The 7,031-nt window shown below is 38.9% G+C and overlaps 1 non-coding gene across 1 annotated transcript; it reads left to right on the top strand.

The window, feature by feature from the left end:
* The first annotated feature begins 677 nt into the window (after positions 1-677).
* Positions 678-784, top strand: LOC112098749. Its single transcript, XR_002905857.1, has one exon. It is a non-coding gene; the product is annotated as a small nucleolar RNA R71 (small nucleolar RNA).
* Positions 785-7,031: the final 6,247 nt, after the last annotated feature.

Below are 7,031 nucleotides of genomic sequence, written 5' to 3'. Positions count from 1 at the left end.
TTTTACTCATTGATGTAGTGAGCTGTCTAACCTGATTTTTTAAATTTCTTTAAGGATGCCACTTGGTTTTGGACAACCGCTTTATGTTTCACAATGTATTCCTTTAAGTAAATCATTCAGAGAAGTGAGGTTGTCATTGTTGGTGTTTTTTTATTCTTGATTTTGCTGATCAAATCCAGGTAGTGGAGCAGGCCTGTTTTGTCCACTAGTTATTGCAACATGCTAATTCTGATTGCTCCATGAAGAGTTTGGGTTTTGTCTCCATGTAGGATTACAAGTGTTTGAATATGGTTTGTTCTAGTTCTGTCTATTAAAGTTACCTACATAATTAACTGAGGCTGGATTTCTAGGGCAATTGTCAAATAAGTGCCCTTCTCTACAATAAACACAGGATACTTTAGTAACTTGGTTAACAGTTGCTGAAGAAGTGGTCATAGCTTTCACCATATTTGTTAATATAGTTACTTGGACTGACAATGCTATCAAGGCATCTACGTAATGGACTCATGTTGTTCCTCTTACTACAGTTGCCTAGTTGATGGCCACTGATAGTTATTATTGGCTATCCTCTCCAAAATTTCATAAGCCTCATTGTAAGACTTAGTTAACAAGGCACTATTAATCTAGTGCTTAGGTTGAGACCATTATAGAATGTTTCCAACTGTATGCAATAAGGAATACTGTAATGTGGACATCTCTTGAGAAATTCCTTAAATCTTTCCCATGTATCATATAAGCTCTCATCTTCAAGTTGATGAAAAGATGTGATCTCGTTCCTTAATTTTGCATTCTTGGTTAGTGGAAAGTATTTCATCAAAAATTTGTCAACCAAGTCGTTCCATGTGGTAATGGAGTTATGCGGTAAAGAGTTCAACCATGCCCTTGCACGATCTCTTAAAGAAAACGGGAAACGTCTGAGCCTCAATGCTTCCTATGATGCTCCAGCAATCTTGAAAGCATCACTTACTTCCAAAAACAACTTAAAGTGTAGATGAGCATCTTCGGATGGCAACCCATCAAATTGCCCAACTATTTACAACATCTGAAACATCATTAGTTTGAGCTTAAAATTATCAGCTTGCACTTCGAGTCTAACTATTTCGGAGTTTATGGCTTGAGGGGTCAACACTCCATAATCTCTAATGGCTCAGTCTCTATCATCCTCCATATAGATAACGTTATTATTCCTTGGTTGCCGAAATCTGCTCATTCTAACCTTCTTGACCTCTTTGTGCATTCACTGGTTGTATTTCTCCTTGGGGGTTCAAATTCCCTATATCTTGTAAATCATCCATTGCTACAACAGCTTTCGAATCCCTTTGCTCTTCTCTAAATCTCATTGCAGTTCTTTCAATTTCTAGATCAAATTGGAAATCAACAGGTTTATATTTGTGCATGCAAGGTTTACGTATCAACAAAATAAACAAATTAAAATAAAATCAAAATTTAGCACCGTTTAAGTTTAATTTCACAAATCACAAATCACAATTAATCCCCGGCAACGGTATCAAAAACTTGGCGTGTGGCAATCTCTAATGCTATGGGTGTCAATGTGTAAGCGTACACAACAAGTAATATATTGATGAGTATTCAAAATGTCTCTATAGGGATTTATATTATCAGACTTGCTATAGCAATCTTAACTGTGCAGTTTTGTTTTAAATGAAAATAAAACAACTAATAAAACTAATAAACAAATTAAAGTAAAAATGCAATAAATAAAATGAAATAAAGAAAATTCTCACGTCAAACATAAGGATAAAATCAATGGGAATAAAGTAGTTGAGTGAATAAATTTACTTAATGGCATTGGCTTTTTTTGAATTACAATACCGTTGCTACAACATTTACTACAACACTGGGCAAAGTCCCTCATGCATCCTTAGTTGTCGCCTGTTGAATATCTTATATCTAATGCAACCTAAAAGTGATCAACTTTTACGCCATCATTAAATATAACATTAATCGATTTAGGTTTCATTTACCCTATAAGGTGAATCTCTATATCTAATTCATCATTAATTTTAGATCAAACATGGTCCTATTCAAATTAAGATTAACTCAACTTGGGAAACCTAATCTAAAATCAAGTATTGTCTTATTGAGATTCACTAAGTCAGACCTTTTTTAGATTCTTTTTTAGCTAGTATCGATAAATGGGCGGTTAGCTAAAATAGAGAATTAAATAAATATAGTTAAGACAAAATGTTATAGCTAACACAGAGCAACGCGCATATATAATTCAAACATCATTAAGTTCATTTATTACTCAACTACAATTAATTTTAGTTCATGATTTGCAATAGAAAAATAAATAAAAGAGTTTCAACCATCAAATATATCCCCATGAATAAATAAAAAATAAGAAAAGAATAAGAATGACTGATTTCTAATTGATCTCTGCGATTTCTCATCTGTCAGCCTTCAATCTCTCTCTTGATTTTTGTTTTTTTGTGTTTTTCTCTACAGTTTCTCATTTGGGTGACGGCCTTTTTTTTTTGCGCATGTGTGCTCCTTTTATAGCTTATAATTAGGGCAACCGAAAATCTAGGACGTGTATATTCCATTTTTAGAAACTCCAAATTGCAATCTTCTAAGTATCTTGCGCGAAATCTTCTCTATCAAATCTCCAAGATGCTACAGCAATGACTTCAACATCTACATTATTCTAGACTTGTTTCAATTCTTTGTCGCCAAGTTTTTCCTTATTTTTGTAAGCCTATTACAGTCGAATTTCTTCCTTGAAATTTGAGCTTCCGGTCACCTACAATTATTCATATGATGTAAGAACACAAATTATTCTAAAACAAAGTAAATTTATTAGAAATAAACTAAAATGGATACTCATGCAAAATATAACTAAAATACAATAAAAAGAAATCATTTACTCTCTAAGTATTACTAATTTAATTCTAATAGTGTCATGATAACTCTCATTTAATAGAGTTATCACTCTCCCATGGTCGATCTAGAGTGGGCAGTGGCTCAAGCCCCTGGGGGACATTGTTGCTCCACTTTGTCCCGTTGGCACACAAGGCATGTTCGCATAAACTGTTCTATCTCATCTCACATTTAAGGCCAATAATATGTCGACTCAAGCAAGGCTCGTGTCTGCCTTTGTCCCGAGTGTCTAGCTTACTTGGTGTCATGACACTCTTTGATCAAGATCTGCCTCAAGTTTCCCCACTTTGGAACATAGACACGCCGTCCCTTAGTGTACAAAAGGACATCCTCGACCTAAAATCTCTTCGATTTCCTCTACTGCACGAGAGAAATCAGCTGTTTGGCCAAGGGATCATGCTCTATTCCCTCCTTTATAAGCATGGGAAGCTCCCCTTGTATCCAGCTTATGGCAGCAAGCTCGGCCTTCTGACTCAAGGCGTCCACTACCAAATTGGCCCTTCTCGGCTTATACTCTAGGTCATAGTCAAATTCGGCCAAGAAGTCTTGTTATCTAGCTTGTTTCGGACTTAACTTCTTTTGACATTTAAAGTAACTAGTGGCCACATTGTCCTTTTTCACCACGAACTTGAACCCAAGCAAGTAGTGCCTCCAAATGCGCAAATGGTGCACTACTGCAGTCATCTCTTTCTTTTGTACCGTATATTGCCGCTCTGTATTATTGAGTTTTCAGCTCTCAAAAGCTATCGGATGCTTGCCTTGTATCAACACACCTCCAATAGCAAAATCAAAAGAATATGTGTGTACCTCAAAAGGTAATACATGGTTCGGTAGCCTAGGATTGGCTCTTTGGTAATGGCCATCTTGAGGGCATCAAAGGCTTGTTTGCTCCTCTTTGTCCATTCCCACTTGGTGGTCTTCTTGCGCAAGTTAGTGAGTGGTGCGGCGACGGAGGAATAACCCTTGATGAACCACCTATAGTAGTTGGCAAGGCCTAAGAAGCCTTAACCTTGAACTCTTATGCTTCATTTCTAGTGACGCAAGTAGTTTTTGGCTTATCTCTTTCCGCAATCCGTACTTGAAAATCCTGACCTAAGCTCAAGTTTAGAGAAGTACTTGGCCCATCTAAGTTGGTAAAAAAAGTTCGCAATCAATAGAATGGGGTATTTGTTCTTCACGATCACCTTGTTAAGGCCCAAGTAGTCAATGCATAATCAAAGTGAGCCATCATGTTTCCGATGGAGCAGTACGAGTGACCCATATGGTGCTTTCGAGGGCTAGATATGTCTTGTATCTAGTAGCTCCTTGATTTACCTCTACAACTCCTCTAACTCCGAAGGAAACATGTGGTAGGGTGCTCTCGTAGGCGGCTTAGCACCCAACTCCAACTCAAACTTATAGTCCACTTTCCTTTTGTGGAGGTAATTGTTTTGGCAATTCGAGTGGCATCATGTCCCTATACTCCTCAAGCACTTGGGGTACTGCCTTCGAAATGAGCTCTATGGCCATAGCGTCCTTCCATCACCGACCTCATGAATTGTGGCGAGAAAAGTCTCCTCATACCTTTTGCAACCCATGTTGATTTGGATTATGAAAAGTTAACCTGGTTGTGTAGCCTTGCTTATAGTCGGAACCATGAATGGGGCTCCCTCCAAGATGCACATTGAGTTATACCTTAGAAGTGGCACCGCATTAAATTGTCGCAAACATTCCATGCCTAAAACAAGAGTAAAGTCATCAAGAGGTACAACGAAGAAGTTGGCCTTACCTCACCAAGGGCCTAGATATAGCGCTACATCCCGTGCTACCCCGCTAAGTGGTTTGGCCTCCAAATTTAATGTCTTGAGCCAACCATTAATTTTTTCCACTTTGAGTCCAAGTCGCTTGGCCTCATACATCTTGATAAAGTTGTGGGATGCTCCCGTGCCAATCAAGGCTTGAGCTCGTTTTTCATTGATCATGGCCTCGACATGTATAAGGGACTTGTCTTGCACCTTTGCTGAAATTTGCTTGGCATGCATTGAAGAGTTGGAGACAGCCCATGTTGGCGGCCTCGGCTGGTGATGCCTCTGGTTGCTTCTCCCCGTCTTATTAAATATAGCGTTGAAAGCCTTCTTCTTTGAGTAGTCCCTCACGCAATGGTCCCCATCACATAAGAAGCAATTATGATTGTGTTTAGCCTTCTTGCCATCCTTCAGACCGTCCTTCTTTTATGGCGCCTTGTCCTTGCCATCTCCCTGACTCCCTTTGCTCCCCCATCTTTGCCATGTTGGGGCTTCTCATCTTTCTTTGACTTGGATGATTCACCCTTCCAGAATTCCACAAACATGTGCGCCTCAATGAAAACAGTGGAGATGTCATTCACTTGGCGCTGCTACAACTCCTATTATGCCCACAATTAGAGGCCCTCCATGAAGTTGAAAATCAAGTCATTTGTGTTTATGTTGTCGATTTAAAGCATTAGCTTCGAGAAATGATCAATATACATCGAGATGGATGTCGTGTGCTTCAATTCCCTCATCTTCTTGCGAGCCTTATATGCCATATTCTCCAAATAAATTTACTTCTTCATGTCGCACTTAAGCAAGTCCCAAGTGTTGATGATGCACATCCCATGTATAATCTTTGCATGCTTCTGCTACCACTAAGCGGTCACATTGTCCTTAATTACCCCGTCACAATGTTCAACTTCTCTTGCTCACTTTAGATATTGGTGGCCTTGAAGTACCTCTCCGTAGACTATAGAAAGTTCTCGATCTCTTGGCATCCCACTTGCCTTCATACCTCCTTCATCTCAGCAACTCAACCCTCAATAGAGGTGTGGCATTGGTGTTGAGCACCTCTCTGACCATTGCCTTTTTTCAAAGTTCCAATTGTTCTTGGTCCTTTTAAGGTCACGTGAAGTTCCTCCACTTGAGCCCTTAGTGACCACTGCTTAAAACTCCTCAAGGCTTTAGCATGGCACCACCACGTCTTCGCTCAGGTCACCATCTGTCCCGTAAGATCATCCACCTCTATCTTTTGCTCAAAGACCTTGAGACGCTCTTAATCTCAGTGATGGCAGTCTCCCCACAAACAACCCGAATCTCCATGGCGTTGAGCAAGTCCACCGCTTTTCCTTGTTGTTATTCCCCTTTTTCACATTTGGGTTTGGCTCCCTCCCCGTTTGGTCATTATGAATAAGGTCCGACATCCTTCCTTTCGAACAACGCAGCTACCCCACGAGTGTCTACGGCTCTAATACCAACTATCACGGCCTGCTTGTTTCCCACGTTGTATCGCTCAAGATAGGAGGAAAAAGCTTGTATTACTCCAAGAAAGCTTATAAAGCTTTGTGAGTCTCTAGTTGTTGTTTTTTGTGTGTCTTGGCCAAATGAGGCCCCTCCTATATATAGAGTACAATGGAGTATTGTCGATGCTCAACTACCACCTACCTATAATAAATGCATGAAAAATATATACAAGCATTACATGAGTATGGAATCATCCATGGGCCATTGCTTGCTAGAAGGCTTGGGCCATGACATCTGAGACACCGGCTTAGCATGGGAGTTTGGTGTCTAAGGTTGGTCAGGTAGGTCTTCCAGTGAGACCCACAAACTTTAATTTGACTTTTTTTCTTTCACAATAAAAACTAGTTGATTTTGTGGTGGGGTCCACCTAACCTACCCAAATAGAAGGCTCTCATTTGTTGGGAGTACCAACTTACGTTGGGATGGTACACCCAACTCATAAATTTTTCTCTTATATAAAGCATTCTTTTAGAATATATCATGGTGTAATGTGGATCCCTCTTGTTCTAGTCATGAAATAGATGAAATAAATTAAAAAATGGATTTTGTTTAGAAATAACATGTTAATCGTATAACAAGTAAATGATATTATATTATGTGTTCATTGATTTTGAAAAACCAATATACAAGTAGTAGTGATATTAAATTCAACTATAAATGCAATAATTAGTACTACCATAGGTTTACCATCAATTTTCTCTGGAGTACAACATAACTCATATATTTAATTCCAACACAGGTTCCAAAATACTTTTCCATCAAAAGCAACTAACATGCCCTTAAGCTCAAGGTCTTGGACATACATTGAGCTTAGTTCTTATATAGGAAAAATGATCA

This window comes from Citrus clementina, unplaced genomic scaffold, assembly GCF_000493195.1.
Source record: "Citrus clementina cultivar Clemenules unplaced genomic scaffold, Citrus_clementina_v1.0 scaffold_5, whole genome shotgun sequence".
In the NCBI taxonomy this organism is placed as follows: domain Eukaryota; kingdom Viridiplantae; phylum Streptophyta; class Magnoliopsida; order Sapindales; family Rutaceae; genus Citrus; species Citrus x clementina.
The sequence above is the reverse complement of the archived record's forward strand: the minus strand, read 5'-3'. Positions and strand labels throughout refer to the sequence as shown.